Below are 21,049 nucleotides of genomic sequence, written 5' to 3' on the forward strand. Positions count from 1 at the left end.
AATTAATTAGCTTTTCGGCATTGGCCTGCCATCTAACATACAGAAGGTGAAAACATTAATTGCAGAATGGTACCGTGTAAAAATATTTACAGCTTGGTGAGGAAGCTATTGTCAGGTCTGGGATTTGATTTTACCCCACTTATAAACTCATAAATGAGCCTGTTGCTGTTTCATTTCATGAGCGCTGGCTAAAGACTAGAGGTCCTGAATCAGAAACACAGGACTCTTTGACTCACGGCACAGCAAGCAGTGTGAGCATCAGCATATTTATACTGGCTCCCCTGTTCCCAAGTCCCCCAGCATGACCCAATATGCTCACTGGATTCAATGGTACACAGTTCTTTGCATCACAGTTAAAGAACAGTGAACTTGGAGAATCCACTCTACTTTTTTTTTAAAAAAAAATTTTATTTCCTTATTTATTTGAGAGAGAGAGATACTGCAAGTGCGGGGTGAGGGGGGTGGGGAGAGGGATGAGCAGACTCCGCGCTAAGCATGGAGCCTGATGCAGGGCTCGATCACACGACCCTGAGATCACGACCTGAGCCCAAATCAAGAGTTGTGAGTTTAACCGACTGAGCTACTACCTTTTAAACAAATAGTAAGCAAGCCTGTTCTTTGTCTGGGGGGATACACTTACCTCTTCCTCCCAGAAGAGATTGGGAGTTCAATTCTGTCCTCGACTAGAAACTGGACTTACAGGACACATGCACTCACTCCCAAAGCTGGTATGCTAGGGTCTCTCATCGAAGATTGCGTTTTCCTGTTGAGTTACAAGAGTTCCTAATTCAATCACAGTTTTTAGACAGACTTACGAAGATAGGCTTTTTCAGTAATAAATTTCATGTGATTTCTGGTTCTGAGAACCTCACTCTGCCTGATGCCAACAACTTAAGGCAAAATGAGTAAAATGCAGCGATTTCACAGATACTGGAATTCAACACACAATCAGACTGGGGTGCCCCCCTTTCCCTGGGGTTTGAACCTCCTGTGGCTGGCCCAAATGTGGTGGCATGAGTGAGCGTGGGGATAGGAAGATGTGCACTTCCTGACCTGCTTAGAGCCGAATCTGGCTGCCCATTCCCTATGTCCCTCTTGTCGTGTACGAGCAGGCCGCATGCAGCACCCCCTTGGATGGATGGTGAAGTCGTGAGAAAAAGAGAAGAGCACAGCAGGTAAGAAACAGAAGTATGACCCCACCACATCAAGTTAACCAAACATTGCTTGGTGATCAAAAGTGCTGGGGTGAGGGATGGAGATAAGACCCCAACTCTTGTGAAATCAAGTCACTGGTCTTGAGGATTCTTTCCTCCTTTGGGAAGCCAGGCACGGAGGACCTCTGCAGTTGGACCTGTCACGTTTCAGAGCAAAGCAGAATCTAGAAGCTCTTGAACGTTACTCTCAGTGACCAGGAGAGGGCACCTAGCACAAATGAATGAAAAAATCCTGCCAACTGCAGATTCCTCTGGGACTCTACAACCTGCATGTTACAAATCAATTTCTTTCATGCGTCCACGGCAAACGCCTTTTGATCTAAGGATGACTGGGGTTACACATTCTTCTTGGTGACAGTTCGGTTCTTTGTAATGTAGCAGGTAGCCGAGATACTGATTTCCCCATACTGGACACAGAAACAAGTCCATAGGAGTAAAAAATAATTTCAGAGGGAAGAATTTATTTTTGCAGATAGTTTCCCAAAATGAACGCTTTAGAGGAATTGAAATGTGTTTAAGGAATTTTTCAGAAGAGGGAAAACATACTTATTGAAACCTTCCTGTACGTAAGGACTTCTGATTCATTCTCCCTCCCATTTCTTACACACGTGTGTGGTTTGGTTCAGAATGAGAGCTCAAAGAATTCTTGCTCAAAGAATTCACCTCTGAACCTGCTAAAACAGGGGAAATAATATTATTCTACCATAAAACAAAATGGGACGCAATATCTGCCCCCTACAACCCGCCCCACCAAAAAAAAAAAAAAAAAAGAAACCTGAATTCTATGTATTTCCTTTTAGGTCTCGCACAGACATAAACAACAATAAATTGGCCAACCATATTCTTCAGGCATATAATTTTCTTTCTTCCCAAAGTGGACACTCCCTGGGAAAATACAAATAAGTTCTAATTGCAAAGCCTTCAACAGAAAAAGAAAGTAGGCCACCTTGACCAGAGCGCAAAATAATCTTTTCCAGGAGGACTTGAATGAGCACCTCATTACCCAAGGAAAAAATACATACCAAGATTTTTTACTACTTTATTTTGTTTCATTTTCAAATACTTTTTATAGCCAAGGAAAAAAACATATTGATGAATCGCTTTTTCCAAAACAAAACCATTATGTCTTTTAATTTTAGCATGCAAGTCGCTCCCCATCTCCAGTATTTGAGAAATAACAACACTGTGGCAGAGTGTGGCTGACGGACTCCCTCGGGGACACACAATGTGTCCAACTTTGGAGGTAATATTCCCACCCATGAGGCACTGATTTCACACTATAAAATCATCTACAAATTCCATACTACTTTTGTCCTACTGGATATAAAGAAATCTCCATAATCCAAAGGATTATGGCTGAATTTACAGAACAGCCACTGTACCCAACTTTAGTTCAGGAACCTAATTATTTACCATTCAAAGGAAGTACATTTTGCTCTAGGCTGACTACTGTCCATGTTATTAGTAATGATAAACAAAGCCCTTATTGAGTGGCTGCTATGTGCCATTATCTTCTCAGTCATCTTCTAAGACAGCTTTTATTATCCCCATTTTATAGAAGAAAAGAAAACAAGGGCCCAGAGAAGTCAAGTAAGTATCCCAAAGTACAGAGCAATTACTGGCAGAAGGAGAGACAATGAGTCGTGTCTGACTCCTCAACCTTTCTGTCTCCACCACCTCTCACGTCTCCATAACTGCATATATTATTTTTTGAACTTGGAACATAGATGCCATTTTCTATTCATAGCAACAGTAACTACTTTCCTAATTATTATTCAATTTAGGGCAGAAAGGGATTGCTAAACAAATTAACTGTGTATTGCACCTACTAAAAATCCAGAAAGTACAATGAATTCTTACAATAAAAAGTACACTTGTTTACTAGGTTGAGTACACAATACTACGTACATTTTTCTGAGATATCTTATTAATCAATATTTAGGCATTTTTTCCCTCTTTATTTCATTTTCAAGCACAGGTAAAAAATCTTGTTATTACATACAGCCCTCAGTGATCTAATAATCAAATTCTTGAAACAACAATATACGTTTCTCTATGATGAAATGTGAATTTCAGGAGATTTAAGTAGATTCTCGCCAAAATCTGTCCATGTGCTTATGCCTGGAGGACCACACGACTTTTTAAATGGCCTTTATACACTTTGTCAAGTTCAAACTAGGTGACTTTACATGCTTTAGCAAACCCAAGGCCTATTTTTCAAAGATTAGGTACATAAAATCTCAGAAGTGCATACAATCCTTTCTAAGAGTTGCCATCTCCCTGAGAATTACCAGTGTCAGAACAACAAGCAAGCTTTTTCATGTGGTTCCTGGCTGCCTGAGCCATTCCTTGGCAGGAGTGTTCAAGACCAGCTGAGCCTTGGGGAAAATACCCACAAGATGAGGACAGAAGATAGAATTCTGGGGCTGCATGCTCCCCCCTGGCTCCTGCCCTCTCTCACAGGTTGTAGCAATCCGACCCCCTCTTAATCCAGGTGTCTGGAGGACTCCGTTTAAGTGGCTGCTCTGCGGTCAGAGAGCCGGTGTGTTGAAGCAGATGCAGGAGACAGGCTTTTCCTGTGTGTCTCCCGAGCTCTTTGTGGGCATGGAGGACTGGCCCGAAGGCGGCTTAGCTGTCGGGAAGTGTGGGATGTGGCATTCCCTCTCACCAGCCCATTCACCTGTTCTCTTCGAACGTGATACTCCAATGCCGTGAGAAAGGGAATTCACCACATTCTGTTCTGCTGTATTCACCCAGCTCTGTCCTCTACCTTGGGGGTGCCCCTGGGGTGTTAACAAGAGAGACAGCAGGCTGGGAGGACATGCACCCTAGAAGGACCCAGCTCAGGCTCCAGGTCACCCAAGGGCAGATTAACTGGTATCTGAGGGATAGGGGTATAAGGGAAATTTATTTTTCTCTACATATCCTTCAACTGTGCCTTTTGAATTTCATAGCATGTGCACCACTTACTTTCGTCTTTTCCTTTAAAGAGTAGGGGCTTTGCAGTAAACGGCTCTATATCAAGTTTCATTTCTACCAGTCTAGACAGATTACTTAACCTCTCATCTGTACAAATGACTATAAGACCCTAAGCAGAAAGTGTTCACCATTTTTAAAAAAGGCCAATCTTAAATAGCAGTAAGCAGTTGCTTGTGGTAGATTTTCAAGCATTCTGATGGCATACGGGACACAGGGGCCTTGGTTTCCCAGATGACACAACAGTTGTTTCCACCACCCATTCCTTTCCCTTCTTCCAGCAATCATATCCACATATTCCTTTGGAGAACTACCACCTTCCCAATTCTCAAACGATCTGTTTTGAGTGGACTTGATGGTTGGTACTGGGGGTCGACATGGAACTGAGACCTGGCCAACCAGAGCTTTGCATGCCCTGGTCATAGTGAGGTAGAAAGCAACAATTTTGCAAGACTGTCTTCAATATACCATGAATGGTGCTACTCCAGATTGCACTCTCAGACCATACATACATTGGTCACTGGTTGGGAAGAGATGTCCTCTTCTGTGTAGACCCCAACTCACAAGATGCGGAGCTCCAGTTAGCCCCACAAGCGCTGTTTTCAATAAGCCATTTCATTCTTCCATGAGGCCAGCCCCTTCCGTGCAGTGAGGTACCTGGTGAGATCTCCAAATCTCGTGAGTATCAGCACATTTCTTCTTTAGTAAAATGTTGCAGTGTTTTGAAGTGCAAAGCACTTTTCTTTGAGGGGTGGCCTTGTCGCTGGGACCCTGTGGTATCTGAGATCAGATTCTACTTCTGGGTCTGGAGGAAATGGTGGAGATAGGATGGGACACGAGGCAAATTAGCATCCCCGGGCAAGGTGACTACATCAGCAAAGTTCACTACAGGTATTGAAAGCAGGGGAAGACTAGAACACGAGGTAGAAGGGGCTACATTTGCTGTCACAGGAAGGTCGGTGGCTTTAGTTCTGGGTAAGCAGAGTCTTCCAAATCCTCTCAAGGCTCACCTCTCCCATTCTCAGAGCCTTCTCTTTCCCAAGCGATGCAATTTCACATAAGAAACCTGGCAAGTCTGTGAATTCAACCTATCCTGTAATTTGATAGGCCATAGGGTCAGACTCTGTGATTGATTTCCGGCTACCAACAACCCACAAAAAAGAAAATTCTTTAAAGGCTAAAAATTCCCTGGTTTCCTCACTGTAGTGAGTGGAAAATTTAAAGCCCTCAATTTCTCATTTCTTTTTTTAATCTCTCCAGTGCAGTTTTCAGTAGCCAGTTTTCCCCTATTTGTCTTATTATCCTGTGCCATGGCCCTTATCACTCAGTTATTGAAGCTATGTGGTTTTTGTGGAAAGATTTTATTTATTCATTTGAGAGAGAGAGCACTCGAGCAAGGGGGGGAGGGAGAGAGAATCTTCAGCAGACTCCCTGCTGAGCGTGGAGCCTGAAACAGGGCTCCCACAACCCTGAGATCATGACCTGAGCCAAAATCAAGAGTCGGACGCTTACCTGACTGAGCCACCCAGGCGCCCCTCAAAGCTGTGTTTTCTATAGGCACTTTATTCCAGGTGCTGTGGATTATTATTATGCCATCATTTCATGGTAAGTCAGTCCTCATTTCCTTCAAACCCAAGTAGGCTAAATACCTAACCTACTGTCTCACATGCTGTTATCAATCAGGGTGCAGCCAGAGATAACAGAAAATGCTCTATTTTAAGCAGGAAGTAACTTAAATCAGGGAATTGGGTCTTTATAAAATCCTTGAAAGAGATGGAGAATTGGATACAAGCCTGGCCTCCAGCAATAATTGCAGAATGATTCTGCAACACTGGCTCGCCAAAGGAGCTGTTACCTAGACCACATTTAGAAAAGCTGGGAAGCTGGAAGCTGTCCCTGGAACTATTGCTCTGGGAACACTTACCTTAGCTGCAGTCCAGGGATCTGGAAGGTACAGCCATGAGCTCCAGAGCCATCTTGCCCCTCCTGGATTCTGTGCGAGCCCAAGCCCCACAAAGCTACGGAATCGACCCTGCGACCTCCGCAGCAGACAACCCCAATTCCCACATAATCACGCTTGTCAGCAAAATCAGCAGAAAGAGAAGGAGAAGCTGTGTCTTGCCTCCGTTTCAGGTTTTGTGAATCCCATGTGTTTGCAGAGACTAATTCTTGAACCCTAACTATAGGGGGGCTCTGAGAAGTATGGATGTGAGCGTTCCTACCTTCGAAGTTCAGGAGGCTCGCAACAGGAACGACATCCCCCATAAAATCCCAAAGCAGAATTCTAACAATCCTGAAACAAATGACCTCATTTATTCTTGGATTCGTAATAAATGTAGTTCTTGGATGCTTCACAGTTACACAATGTTAATAAGCTCCGTTCTGAGTCTAGCATCAGCTTAAGGACCATGTTTTCCCAGCAAGCTGCCATTCGGTTGGGCCTATACGACTTCTTACGTTTCCTCCTCGACGTGGCCAAGGGCTGAATTCTAAGCAAAGCAAATCAACTCCGAGGGATTCATGAACTGAAAGGTTCTCCAAATATCCTTTTAAATTTATTTAAAGTAGTTTTGAAGGTTAGGTTTCATAGGTCTCAGTGGAAGAGGCACGGAAGTATTTCAGATACTACAGATGGAAGGGAGGGCTATTATCTCCTTGAGCACTTCTTGTTTGGTTGGTTTACCTGTTGCTTAGAAAATGTAGTGATCTTTTTATTCACATCAATGGACAAAGAAGCCAAATAATATCCTGATTAGGTATTGTAATTTTCCAAAATGATGGCTATTAAGGGGGCTTACATGCAAGGGGAAAATAAAATGGATAAGGCCCGCTGAAGCCCCTAAACAGCCCCAGGCCCCTTGCACATGGAGCCACACATGTGCCAAGTCTCCCATGAGATGTGCGAGACCACATCTCATGGTTTAGGATTTTTAAAGTATGGACTAATTAAACAAGAGAAAAACTTTATACAAAAAGTATATGAAAAGCAATGAAAAACATTGCTCAGGTTAATGGTTTGACTTTTAAAAGCAACCATGAATTGTTCACAGATAATGTTCAATGGACTGAAATAAATAGCGGGGGGAAACCAGAGGTATTGTAATCATGTTCAGAACCTCATAAAGGTGCAATTGTGAAGAACGTTTTAAAATTTAAAATTGTTCTTTAGTCGTTCTCTATGTTTGGGCACATCCCAACCAATACTTTGGAGATAAACCAGCCCACTGGCAAAGGAATTTTTTTGTTACCTTTGGCACTCAGGGTATACCGTTTGCGATTTAGTTGCTGACCCCTGTATTCTGCATTTCTTCAGGTTTGTTCCACATACTGCCAGACTGAAAAGAACAGCAAGGAAATTCAGAGAGAAAATGTCAAAGCCCAGATCTGGACACTGGGGCTGAGAACCATGTATTTGGGGGTGCTTGGTTGAGCAGTGATGCTGTGGTCCTAAGGTCCCTGTCACTGCCTCAGTCCTCACAGCATTGGGGTTCTTTCCAGTGCACATGTGTTCTTAAATAACTGACCTTAATATGACCTTCGTGTGATCTTTGTACTTACATATCCAAAAGAGTATAATTTAATAGACAGTGTACTGCTATGGTATAAAGAACAACAAAAAAGAAGAGTAGAGGAAAAAAGGCAAAGAAATGGTTAAGAGAAAGAGAGAACCAAGAGCACAGACGAGTGAAATTCAATGTTCAATTTGAAGAAAACATATACCCCGTTTCTTGGATGTGCTGAGTGAATCCATCCATAAATCTCTTCTTCCAGCATATGGGCTTGACCTACCCACCAACTTTCCAACAGACGAATGTCTCCACCCAGCTACTCGTTCCAGAGTTATAGTTATTGAGTCAAATGCCTTGGCCATTCTAAGAAAATTCCACAAGTAACAATTACTGTACTTGGCAGGAGGCCTGGTAATACCCGGCTAGAACTTTATTTTTTTATTGATTTAAAAATACATTTCTAAAATATTTCTCAGATTTATGGCTACTTAGGAAAGTGTATTATCAAAATATAAAATGAAGAAAGAACCAGAAGAAGTAATTTAGGGTAATAAGTAGATAATCGTATTCCAAATCGATAGGCTATTTAATTAGAATCTAAATATAATTGAGTCCCTGTCCCCAAATGGCCTATTTTCAAATAGTAAATAAAAGCAGTTGGAATCTTTACTAAGTCTTTTGGTGGGGAAAATGCCTACAAATGGATCGTGTGTTGTTAATATAAGCCACATGACTTAACATTCCTTTTAATGGATCGTTTTCTTACTCCTCATCTCTTTATAAACTTAACTCGGCCCCTTAACGTGATCTTCCCACTGCCACCCTCTCTCTCATCTACCTGATTGTAGGGGAGGGACCCTCCTACCAGTCCCTTGCCAACAGCCCGGGCTGCCTACAGACACTCTCCCTGCTGCATGACTTTCCCTCTAAGTTCACTCTTGCCCTGGGCTTTGACTGTTTTTCTCATAAGAATCATCCCATCACTCAAACTCTGCATAGAAAATGAGATCCAACCAGAAAGAAAACAAAGAGTTGAGGGAGGCTACGGATATTTATAAAGTAATTTTCTATTTTCTCTGTTACCTTTGGCCCCATTAGATCTTTATTCACACTACCAAGAGGAGAATGCCATATGTGTTTGTACAACTCACCACCGCCACGCTTCACACTCCGACATGCTTCTTTTCTTTGCTTGGGTCACATGGGCTCCCACCACGTACTGTGGAAAACTACCGTGCTCGTGTCCATCTAAGTTTCTCCTACAAAATTGGAAAGGAAATGTATCAGCAGTAGGATTTTAATGCCCACCGAGGGTAGTCATTTTCAGTAACATCAGGATGAAGGTGATTTTACGGAATTCTTCCTCTTCTTCTTTTTTTTGAAAGAGAGAGAGAGAGTGCTTGCACAGGAGTGGGGTTGGGGGAGGGGCAGAGGGAAAGGGGGAGAGAGAATCTTAAGCAGGCTCCACACCCAGCATGGAGTCTGACTCGGGGCTTGATCTCACAACCCTGAGATCATGACCTGGGTTGAAACCAAAAATCAGACACTTAACCAACTGAGCCACCCAGGTGCACCAAGAATTCTATTACATGGGCCCGTGACACCTAGATGACCTGCACCAACACAACTGAGACAGTATGGGGCCAAGCCAACACACCAAAGTTTTGGGGAATCAGATATGGTCCAGAAATTTTTTTCTCCTATTCCAGGTACTATAAAATGTAGGGAATTAGGAAGCTGAAAAATTATACTGCTGTTAAATGAGGAGGACCCTTCCCAACCTGGTATCCCCCTGGTAGGACAAGGGTGCCTCAGGGTCAGAAACCTTACTTTAAATAAAGCAGCCCACTTAGAGAGGCTGGGTCAGCCTTGCCTCATCCCTTCTTCAAGTCCTCCCTACATCTGGGGTTTAGGCTCATTCATCTGTAATGCTCCTGCAGGGAACCTCTTGGCCCACAGCAGCCCCAGTTAGCTTCACTAACCACAAAAATTCAGGGAGATTCTGAGGAACTAGAGTAAAGTTGAAGTCTGCTTAATGTATTCTGACGTCTAAGATCTTTTAATAATTCTTCCTAATCAATCCTTCCCTCAGGAACTTGATCCAGGCAATTTTGAGCCTATATCAGACTCTATCGCCCCCTAGAGCATAACTCATTTCAATGGCTTTCTGTAAGAATGCAAGAGCAGTTTTTACCCACTCAAAGTTAGGAACTTGACATATGACCTCCAGCCAGTCTCCATCCTGCTATACATTCATTCTTGAGCAGCGAGGAAGTCCACTATGGAAAGGAAAGTACTGTGTGGCTTGGAGCCCACTAGACCTATAGAAAACATTTTTCTGTCTCCAAAGAAGTCTACTAAAGCAGTTTCAAGTCATTTGCTAACCACACCTAAAATTCCATTTCTTGGGTTCCTGGTGAGACACCTCCCAAGAATTTCTCAAATTCCTAGTAGTAAGTAGCCTGTATTGGTAAATCCAGAAGCTGTTTGACTTCAAGTTTCCCAGTGGAAGCCATGTTCTGAGGACATGAAATTTTTGGAAGGTGAGTAGAGACATTAAGATAATAAAAGCAGATCTACTATTGTCTTCTTTTCTTTTAGGAATTGTTACAAGGAATGGAGAAAAATTCCAAGCAATTGAGAGTCTGTGGAGAATGGATTAAAAACCAAGCTCACAGATTCCCTCACTACAATGCTACATAAATCCAGTTTCTACATTAGAGCATCTTGTCTACCAAATTGACATTTTGCTTCAGTACATCTCCAAAACATTTCGCTGGATTTCAGTATTACTCTAAAACCCACTGGCACTTGTTTTGGGACCATTTTCTCATTCATAACTATTCTGTTCATAGGCAGGCAGGCATGGGGTACTTAGTTCTTTCAATTATTATATACTAGCCTCAGAATTCTGAAAAGTATCTAGTCCTTAACATGTAACTCAAATAGAACTTGGGCTCCATACCAACTCAGCAGGATGTCTGTTCAATAAACAATAGTCAATCATTCTAACAGCAACGAAGCAATTAGAAACTAGTCAGTCTCCAAGGAGAACGCCAAAATAGGGGGCACATACTTAAGGAATAGACAGTTTTCTTTTAAAATTTCTTTAGACATCACACAGTCTCAATCTCTAGCCAATATGAAATAAACCTTGAATATTTAAGACCGATCTCTATTCTCAGAAATTAAGTTGGAGTACCATCATGACAAACAAGTCTTTGTTAAAGGTGATTAAGCAGCACATTATAGCGGTATTTTATTTAGCGATCCCTTAGTATAACCAAGAAAGTATATTATTTCTTTCCAGAAATAATCAACTTGATAATACCTGTTTATTTATAAGGAAATAAGTAAAATGTGTCAATTGGTTCTCACTAATCACTTATTTAAAACTGATTATTAGTACAAGGTTATAGCATTGTAAAAATGTATTTATAAAGAAAACTAATTTCTGTTTACATTTATTCTTTGTTCCTATAGCTACTACTAGAGGATTTTTCTTTTTTGGAAGCAATCCTTTAATGGAGACACTTAAAGAAAAGCCTATTTGATTGTGTACATAAGTGTCAACACAAACAAAGACTGCTGTAGTAATTTGCGGATTTCCTCTGTGGTTGGTTTAAAAGATCACTAAATGATCATTTAGCACTTCACATATGAAAATATTACCATTTGGAATGCAGCTGGAGTTGCTCTTAGCGGGGCTCTGTTATTTCCCAGGACAAGTCATAGTATTTTTAGGAACCCTATCTCAGTGCTCATGCATTTTGCCACATAAACTTTGCAGTTTAGTGTTAGATCATTGTAAAGTTCCTTCTCATCTCATTCACAATCCACTGCACAGTTATTGTTGACCTGCCCAAACACTGTTCTCAACAAAGGGCAGTGCATAAAATATCCAAGACTTCTAAGAAGATGTGAATAACAGCTCAGTTGAATGAATTATTCAATTTATAAATGATAATTTCCATAGGATAACTCTAAAATTCTTTAGTCTATCAGAAAACTGCTTTGTTTACAATCAAGTTACCCTTATCCTTTTTAAATTAAGAAACATGTAGATACTAGTACATGTCAGTGTGAGAGCCTGACTAAATCCAGTTTGGTGTGGTCGAGTATTGGGCAAGATTTCCCATTCACCACCGCCAAGACCCTGTCACTTTAGTAAGATTAAGGTTCCAATTGCTTCAGCCCAAGACCTCTGGAGCAGACGCTCTGCTCTTCTGGTTAAATTATGCCCATTTCTCTCCCAAGTTAGTAAATACTTCAGTTCCCATTCTGAGACAACTGAAGTGACTTTTCATTTGGCACCCTGATTCTGGGAGTGTAATACATGTTTGTTGAAACCATACCAAGCTGGGACAAAGTATTTTTATGATTACTACTTATTAACATGTATTGAGAACAGATACTGCACTTGGTCCACACACAATACATAAAGAAAGTCATCATTCCTACAGATGGAAATAAACAGCTTGGATGAATATACTGATGAAATTTATACCCTTATGGAAATGATAGTTCAGTTGGAAAGACAAACACTGAACACATAATTATGGGCGAGGCCAGCTTTACAAAGAAGTGCGGTATACTATGTATGTGCAAAAGACAAGGAGCTGACCTTGTCTTGGGGTTAAGGGAAAGTCTCCAGAAAGAAATGACCTTCGAACTGAGATTTGAAGAAATAGATGAAGTTGGCTAGCAAAAGAGAAGAGGAAAGAGTGGTTCACGTAAAAAAAGACCCTGATGGGAGAGGGCGTGACAGTTTGGTGTGGAAATTGCAACAAATAGCAGCAGGGTAAAGGAAGTAGGGTTGTAAGGAGAAGGGGGAGGGGGTGTCATTGAAGCAGAGGCAGGCAAGAGCAGCGTCCATTAGGCCATAGCATGGATTTTCTACTTTATCTTAAGGGCAGTGAGAATCTCCTAAGTAGTTGTAATGACAGGAATGGCATGGTCAGAAGTACGTTTGTAATGAAATTATCCTGGCTGCTCTATGGAATCTGTGAATGGTGGGCATGGGTGAACGTGGGGAAACTGCTTAGGAAGTTAAAGCCTAAGAGAGATAACTGGTGACAGAGAATGGGTGTTTGAAATGAAGATGGGGAAAAGTACAAATGCCTAAAAAATTAACACAGGTCCAATGGACCATTTGGTGGGCTGGATACTGAGTTAAAGGGCTGAGTGACCTGAGGGATGACTTCCCTGTTTCTGGACTAGCCAGCTGGCACTATGGTTAGTTACTAAGACGAAGGACAATAAAGGGAAAATTATGGTGAAGAAAAATAAGGTTTTGGACATATTTTAAATTAAAAGTTTTGGAATAGATATATATGTATTAATGTATTATTAACCATATATTTTAAAATTATTTCCTTCTTATCCAGGATTAACGACAACTTTCATACATACAAATACTGCTCCTGCCTCCTCTTATGCAACTCTTTTATTGATTCTGTGATGGGTTAAAATTATTTAAAAAATAAATAAAATACCTTATAATTTTATGAATTACCATAATTAGTTGAAAAGTATTAATATCTGAGATTAAATAGCAAGTGAATATTTTTGAAAATATCTGGTTATTTCCAATACTGTGATCATGTGAAATGAATCATTCATGTTCTTTTTAATAGATTTTTTTATGGTCAAAATTAGTTTCCCTAATAAAATGATTCATTCACAGATAGACTAAGGTATGTATCCTATATATTTCTGAGACAAAGATATAACTAAATGTATCTGTATGAGTGAGCTCATGTGAAATAGCAGAAGTACCATTCACCTAACCCAAAGAATTGTGAAAGAACAGTAGGTTCTTTTAAGCACAATGTTTTGGGATGGTTTGTTATACGGCAATAGTTAAATGATACGGTACTGTTTTTTCATTACCTATTTTCTAAAACTGTTTACATAAAATCATTCTGGGTATTTCTTTCTTTTATTTACATTCACCACACCTCTTTTGTGGTCTCGTTATTCTCCTCCTTAAATCTTAAGGAAGAGAAGTTTTTAAGAGGATAAAAAGTCAATATATAAAATCAGTTGTATTTCTACAAACTAGCAACAAACAAGAAAATTAAGTTTAAATATTCTCATTTATAATAACCTTAAAACACATAAAATACGAATAATTAAAACAAAAGATGCCTACCTTCTCTACTGGACATCACAAAACATTGCTGAAAGATATTAAAGAAGATCTGAATAATGGGAGTGATATACCATGTTCATGGATTGGAAAATTCATATTATTAAACTGTAAATGGTCCCCAAACTGATCTATAGATTCAATGTAACTTCAGTCAAAATTCCAGTTGTATTTTAGGTAGAAATTAACAGGCTATTTCTGAAGTGCGTGGGGGAAATGCAAGAACCTAAAATGATCCAAATATTTTTAGTAAAAAAATATAAAACTGAAGGACTTTCACTATCTAGTTTCAAGACTTACTATCTACAATAACCAAGTGGCATAAGATTAAGTAAACACATCACTGAAAAATTATAGGAAGTCCAGAAAGAGACCTATACGTATAAGGTAAACTGATTTTTGACATAGCTGCCAAGGGACATCATAAAAGAATAGTCTGTTCAACAAATAGTGCTGTATCAATTGGATAGCCATGTGGAAAAAAATAAACCTCAACTCCTATCTCACACTATACCCCCAAATATTTTTAAGTGGATCACAGACCTACAAATAAAGTTAACTTAAAAATTTTCAGAAGAAAACACGGAAGAAAATCTTGTGAACTTGGGCTAGAAAAAGATTTCTTTGACGGGACACAAAAAGCACTAACCAAAAAGGAAAACAAACTGGTAAACCAGATTTTATCAAAATTACAAACTCCTGTTCTTCAAAAGACATCATTAAGAAGATGAAAAAGTAAGCCCACAGAGAAAATATTTGTAATACATATGACTCACATAAATAAGTGTGTCCAGAATGTATAAAAAAACTCTTACTCCTCAATAAGATTAAAAAACATGAAAAACTGAGCAAGGATTTGAATATATATTTCACAAATGTGTAGCACATGAAAAATAGCACATGAAAGAAATGCTCAAAATCATTAGTCATTAAGGAAATGCAAATTAAAATGACAATGAGATACTGCTTCACAGCCAATGGCTAAAATGGAAAAAGACTGAAATATCCAAGGGTTGGCAAGGCTGAGGAACAACGGGAACTCTGTATGTGGCTGGTGTGAAGGTAAATAATACAACTACTAATAAAAAGATTTTACAGTTTCTTGTAAAATTAAACATGTATCTACTCTAAAGATGCAACAATTCTGCCTCTAAGTATTTACTAAAAAGAAATGAAAACTACATCCATAGAATAATTCATAGATGAATACTCAAGCAGCTTTATTCATAATAGCCCCATCTGGAAAACACATAATTTCATAGCATGAAATACTACTCACTAAGAAAAACAAATGCTCTGATTGAGCAACAATATGTATGAGTTTAACAGACGCGCTGAGCAAAAGAACAGACACAAAAGGGTACTTTCTGTATAATTCCCACTTATATGAACTTCTAGAGGAGATAAAACTAGTCTAAGTGAAAAGAAAATCAGAACTGTGGTTTTGTGGGGCAGGGGTAGAGTGGGCTATACACACATTTGCAAAGATTCTTCAAACTGTACACTTGAAAATTGTACACTTTATTTTATGTAAATTATATCTCAATAAAGTTTATATTTTATGGAATATTCCTGCCCCAAAGAGACAAAACAGGCACTTTAAGAAGTAAAGAAGAATGTCTCTGTTTCTGTGTTTATAGAAAGCCTTTTCACATGATTGTCCATATACAAAATAGTCTTTGTTGACTTTTAAATTCAAATGTCCAAGTACCAAGTAGTAACAATAGTCATAATCTACTTAGTGCCTAATAGATACTTAGTGCCTAATAGCTAGACTCTCTGCCAAGCTAGACTTACTACCAAGTAGTAACAATAGTCATCATCTACTTAGTGCCTAATAGATACTTAGTGCCTAATAGCTAGACTCTCTGCCATACACTTAACAATAATCTGCAAGGTAGGTCTTACTATCTTTATTTTTGGTTGAGAAACTTGAGTCTCAAAAGAGTTAAGTAATTCGTCCAAGAACTCCCTGTTAGTAAATAGTAGAGGTAAGAGTTTCTCCAAGGACTGTCTATCTCCGTCACCCATGTTCTTTCTCCTACACGTCACCTTCTAGATGACTTGTATATCATACCTATTCCAAAGCCATTTACCTAGAGGCACTAGGTAAGTAGTCATTGCTAATCTACTCATTTATTTGCCTTGGCCACAGTCTCCTTGTCATGTAACCTTGAATGAGTCATTCAGCCAAATTTCTCCAATAATTAAAACAATGAAAAATTGAAAAAAAAACCTAATACCTACCTTCTACTTCACATGGCAAGAGTTTAATATGGTGTGTGTTTAATAGGATAGATCTGGGTTCAAGATCTAGCTCTGCCAATTTTTAACTGAGCATGTTGCTTTATCTAAGTTTCACTCCTTTATCCATAAAATGAAAGTATTAATAACCACTTTCACAGGGGTGTTGTGAGGATAAGATGAGGTAATGCGCTTAAGCATTTTGAATTGTGCCAAGAACACAGTAAATGACAAGAAATAGAAATGCGTATTATTAATGAGGGGACAGGTATTGTCCTGTTAGAGAGGGTGCTTATTTTTCTTATTATTGCATATTTCCTTATTATTTCCTTCCTCTACTACAGAGCAATTTAGCAAGCTTGGAAAGGCCCTGAGTAGTCACCCCGATTATTTTGGCATTGGTGATTCCTTAGCTGCCGATCATTTTGAGGTTATATACATTCATTTAAGACTTTTCACTTGGGGGGCGCCTGGGTGGCTCAGTCAGTTAAGCGTCTGCCTTCGGCTCAGGTCATGATCCCAGAGTCCTGGGATTGAGTCCTGCATCAGGTTCCCTGCTCAGAAGGGAGTCGGATTCTCCCTGTACTCCTTACCCCGCTTGTGTTCTCCTTCTCATTCTCTCTCTCTCTCTCTCTCTCAAATAAATAAATAAAACCTTTAAAAAAAAGATTTTTCACTTGGTATTTAATGTTTCCATTTCCATTTAATATTTTCCAATATGCCATTGTGTTATAGGCCCTTGTATTATTTCCAAAATCTTATATAGACCATGGACAAAAGAGTATAAAAGATATGTAATTGGCAGAAAAACCTGTTTTATTCCCATAAGCAGCTCAGAGGAATGGTCACACTGTCTAGTACCATTAGGTGACCTATATGAGACACTGTTCCCAGAGACTTTATGAGCTTCAGTTTTTCTCTTTTTATCAGCTATCTTCTGAAAGAAATGACTATGATCCATGTAATAGTTGGAAGGTAAGAAAATAAAACAGGTATAAGGCAAAGAAATCCATCTTTACAACAATGTCCTAACTGGGCCTGCTTTAAGAGACTCTTACTGCTTTAAGAACCCATACATATAAATCTTTGATTCCGTGCTTACGGTGCCATATAATCAAGAGGAAGCAAGATGATTTAAATGAGTAGTATTCCAATAATAAAAACAAGAGAAAGAACTATGAGTCTCAAAACTGACCTTAAGTACAGTTAGGAAACAGGTTTTTCTCTTCGTAGCCCAACCAACATCTTCCTTTCACTTCGCCTCTATTCCAATGCATAATACTCTCAAATGCTCTGAGATCTATTCCTTTATAGGGGAGGGAAGAAAAAAAAAAAAAAAAAAACAACCTCCAAATAATTTGCATTAGGTTGTTAGTGCTTTGTCATCTTGCTCCTCCCTGGCCCCAAAAGAAAGCAGTACACTAGGGTTAAGTTAAAACAGACAGATGACTAATGGTTGGTGGATGAAGGAGATGCCCTAGTTAAGCATAAATGTCCCCCTAACCTCTATCCCACCATCTCAGAGGATCACACCCAGGTTATAGGAAACTAAATGACTTCCAGCGTTCTATGGCAGTGACGCTGAATCCAGGAAGAGCCGAGGGGCAGGTAGACCAGGACGTGGACAAGGGAACATGTTAGACTATCCATTAGAAACAGGAATGACCCTTGTACACTGCACGGCATGAAGAACAGTTGCTTCTCTGTCATTGGAAAGTCCATCAGGCCCAATCCAATCACTTGGACTTCACTTGTGGGCAGTTCAGCCAACTGGCTGACCCCTTATTTTTGTGGTCACTATCACCAAATTACTTTGAACTCTGATTCAGTGAATTTCAAAGAGCCATTCTCCTATCCTAAGTTCATCTCTTCTCATTTTTCTATTTCATTATAATGACTACCATTATTTATTTAATCACATATGAATATGCAGAAAGACACTAGAATGAAATACTTTTCAATTCCCTACGGTTAAGTTCCACATTTCCATTCCCTAGGTGGCCCAAGGGGATGGGTAACCAAAGAAGATATATTTAAAATTCATTATTTCTGGAATTCTTCTACTCAGTCTGTTTACGGAATTTTTTTTCAGTCCATTCTTGACACACAGACAAGTGTGTACCAACTGTCTACTTTTTATATTTGGATGAGTACCTGGAAGTGGTATGTGGCAGGAGACAAGAATGAAAAGGGAACACAAGAGTACTGTAAACGTGAAGACTAACTCACTCTTCTTGTCCATTTTACTCCAAGTAAAATGAGTTCTAGTTCTTTGTTTCACTCTGTTCACTTTCTTAATTAATTTTTTTATAAATGTACTCTTTATTCGTCTCTTAAGTCATCCCCTTGTGCTGATGTCATACCTTCCTCTTTTCTCAATCATTTTCCCCCTACACACCTCCAACTTCCCACATCCTTTATTTTCTGTGATGTTTCCAAATTACACAGCACCAAAGCACATAAAGGCATTCATCTTTACTAAGAAACAAGGTTGATATGAGCTTTCTGATCCCCAAAGAAAGAATTTATGTTCAACCTGCAGTTCTTTAGTGTTCTGGCCCTGGTCATTCACGGGGCATTGTTCTATGGTTTGGGCTTTCTGCATAATTCTACTTTCCTCTTCTATGAATTATCCCACAACTATAAATATAGTTAACAAATATCACAGACATAGCTTGAGACAAACTTCACTTCTTGGTCAATGTGCCAAAGTTTAAGTTTAAATTCTTGATATTGAATGGGTTGTCTGGATGGCTCACCCGGTAGAGCAGGTAACTCAGGGCTGTGGTTTGTTGCACGGCTGTTACCCCATATTGCATGTAGAGATTACTCAAAAATTAAATTTAAGGAGCGCCTGGATGGCTCAGTCGATTAAGGGTCTGCCTTCAGAGCAAGTCATGATCCCAGGGTCCTGGGATGGAGCCTCGCAATGGGCTCCCTGCTCAGCAGGGAGTCTGCTTCTCCCTCTCCCTCTGCCCATCACCACCCCCCAACCCCCTGCTCATGCTCTCTCACTGAGAAATAAATAAAATCTTTAAAAGTATAAATAAAATCCAAAAAAATTCTTGAGAACAATGGCCTAGGACCCAAAAAAGAGAATTAGTCTCATTCCAACACTCTTCTTCATATGGTCTATACTGCAGAATGGTCCATGAAAAGAAAGTCTAAAGGTCAAAGTGGAATGAGCTATGGCTCTTACCAAAGCTAAAAAGCTAAAGGTGCTTTGATACAGCTGCTGCTGCTGCTGCTGCTGTTGTTGTCTCAGTGTCAGTTAGAAGGCAGTGTGGTTTCTCCAGTTTTGTGAATAATAGTTTTGTCATTGTGCAGAGAGCACGATGTGTGGCTACAGGGTCTCCTATAGGCCTCGTACAAACTTTCAGTTGCCCCCCATGTGGTAGACATATGCTTATTTTCAGCTGAGTCTTAGGCCAGAGAGAGTTTAGAGAAAGTGGAAGAGAGAGAAAACTTAGTAGGATGTGTGACAAAGGGTAATATGTTTTCTCCCCTAAAGTACTGTGTGTGTGTTTAAAAGAAAATGAATAGTGTGTACCACTACTGCTCTAGTTATTTATTTTATACTCTGATAACACATTTTCAAGTCTGTTAGAGCCAATCTGAAACAAATGATAAAGCTCACTCAGCTATAAATTCTGCAAATAAGGGAATCGGTTGACCTTCACTGAGTGTTCATGTGCGTAATTCAACATGATGGTGTACCACACTTCAGAGCATAAGTGTGATCAACAGACGTGTGTAAGGCAAAAATGTCTACTGAATTTCACTGAAGGGAAATACGCAACAAGGGAAAATAGCAGTCTGCAGACTCTAACTCACACATAAAATACACCCAAGGTTTTAAAGCCCAACGAAAAGAGTCATTGAATGAGATACTAATGATCATAATGCAACATTAGAGTGAATAAATGGAAAGTCACTGGAATTACTTAGACATTCACAAAAATCAGCGGCTTTAAAACTAGGAAAAACACTTTGGAAAGAACTTGGGTTAATCCTTGAATCCTACAGATAACAAAGAGCCAGGGAAAGTAAGTCAGCTGTTCAAAGATACACAGCTTTCTTAAAAAAAAATTGAGCACCGGGATGGAAAACAAGGATATTTTATCCAGCATCCAGCATAAACGTTCTACCCTCCCATTAGGGGCTGCTCTGGTCTGCCAAGTGTCATCTCCACAGAAGAGATCTTCCCTCAGTGATGTGTGGTCAAGCCCCAGCAGTTACGGGATTCTCTTTCTGGGGAATAAGCTGCTCATGGGCAGAGGACAGATGAGAGATAATTACACTCTCTCCCTTCCTGCTTCCCCTATCATTTGGCCTGTCCATCCAAATTACATACACCTGCTTCTTTTTTGCTCCATCTTCTCTTAGTGGGCTTGGAGACACCGGGTACTTTAATTTTAAGTTCTGCGGCAAGTCTCTAAAATGTCTCTGACTTTCAGACAGAGGTGGGACACTGTTCACCTGCCATCTGTGGGATGTGCACTTGGATTTTGCCTTCATCATCATATAAACAACAGATGTGTCAATCTACTGGCAAGCTTCCATCTGGAACTCCTCTGTTACCAAGGACACTGTGCGGTCATGGGCAGAGCAAATCTAACTTGACTAAAAAGAGCCAAACCCATCGTGTTGGATGCAGAATCATGAGATCTGATTAGCTGAGAGAACCAATCACAATCCCCCTCAGTATCAGTCTGGGTTCTTAAAGTGGCAAACAACAGCACTGACTGACCATGTCAAGCCACAAAGGAATGCAATGGAGAAAAGGAAGGAAAAGCTGAACAATCAGGTCTTGCAAGGCAGGGGTCTGAAACAGCTCAGGGTCAATCTGTGTAGCAAGAACTTGTAGAAACTTTCTTTGGTAGGGGGAAGCGTGAGCTCCAACATTTTTGAGCCTGGTGTCCATCTGCTCATGATTCCATTGGTAGGGAGATGGT

The sequence above is a fragment of the Ursus maritimus genome, unplaced genomic scaffold, assembly GCF_017311325.1.
Source record: "Ursus maritimus isolate PB19 unplaced genomic scaffold, ASM1731132v1 scaffold_5, whole genome shotgun sequence".
NCBI classification, from domain to species: Eukaryota; Metazoa; Chordata; class Mammalia; order Carnivora; family Ursidae; genus Ursus; species Ursus maritimus.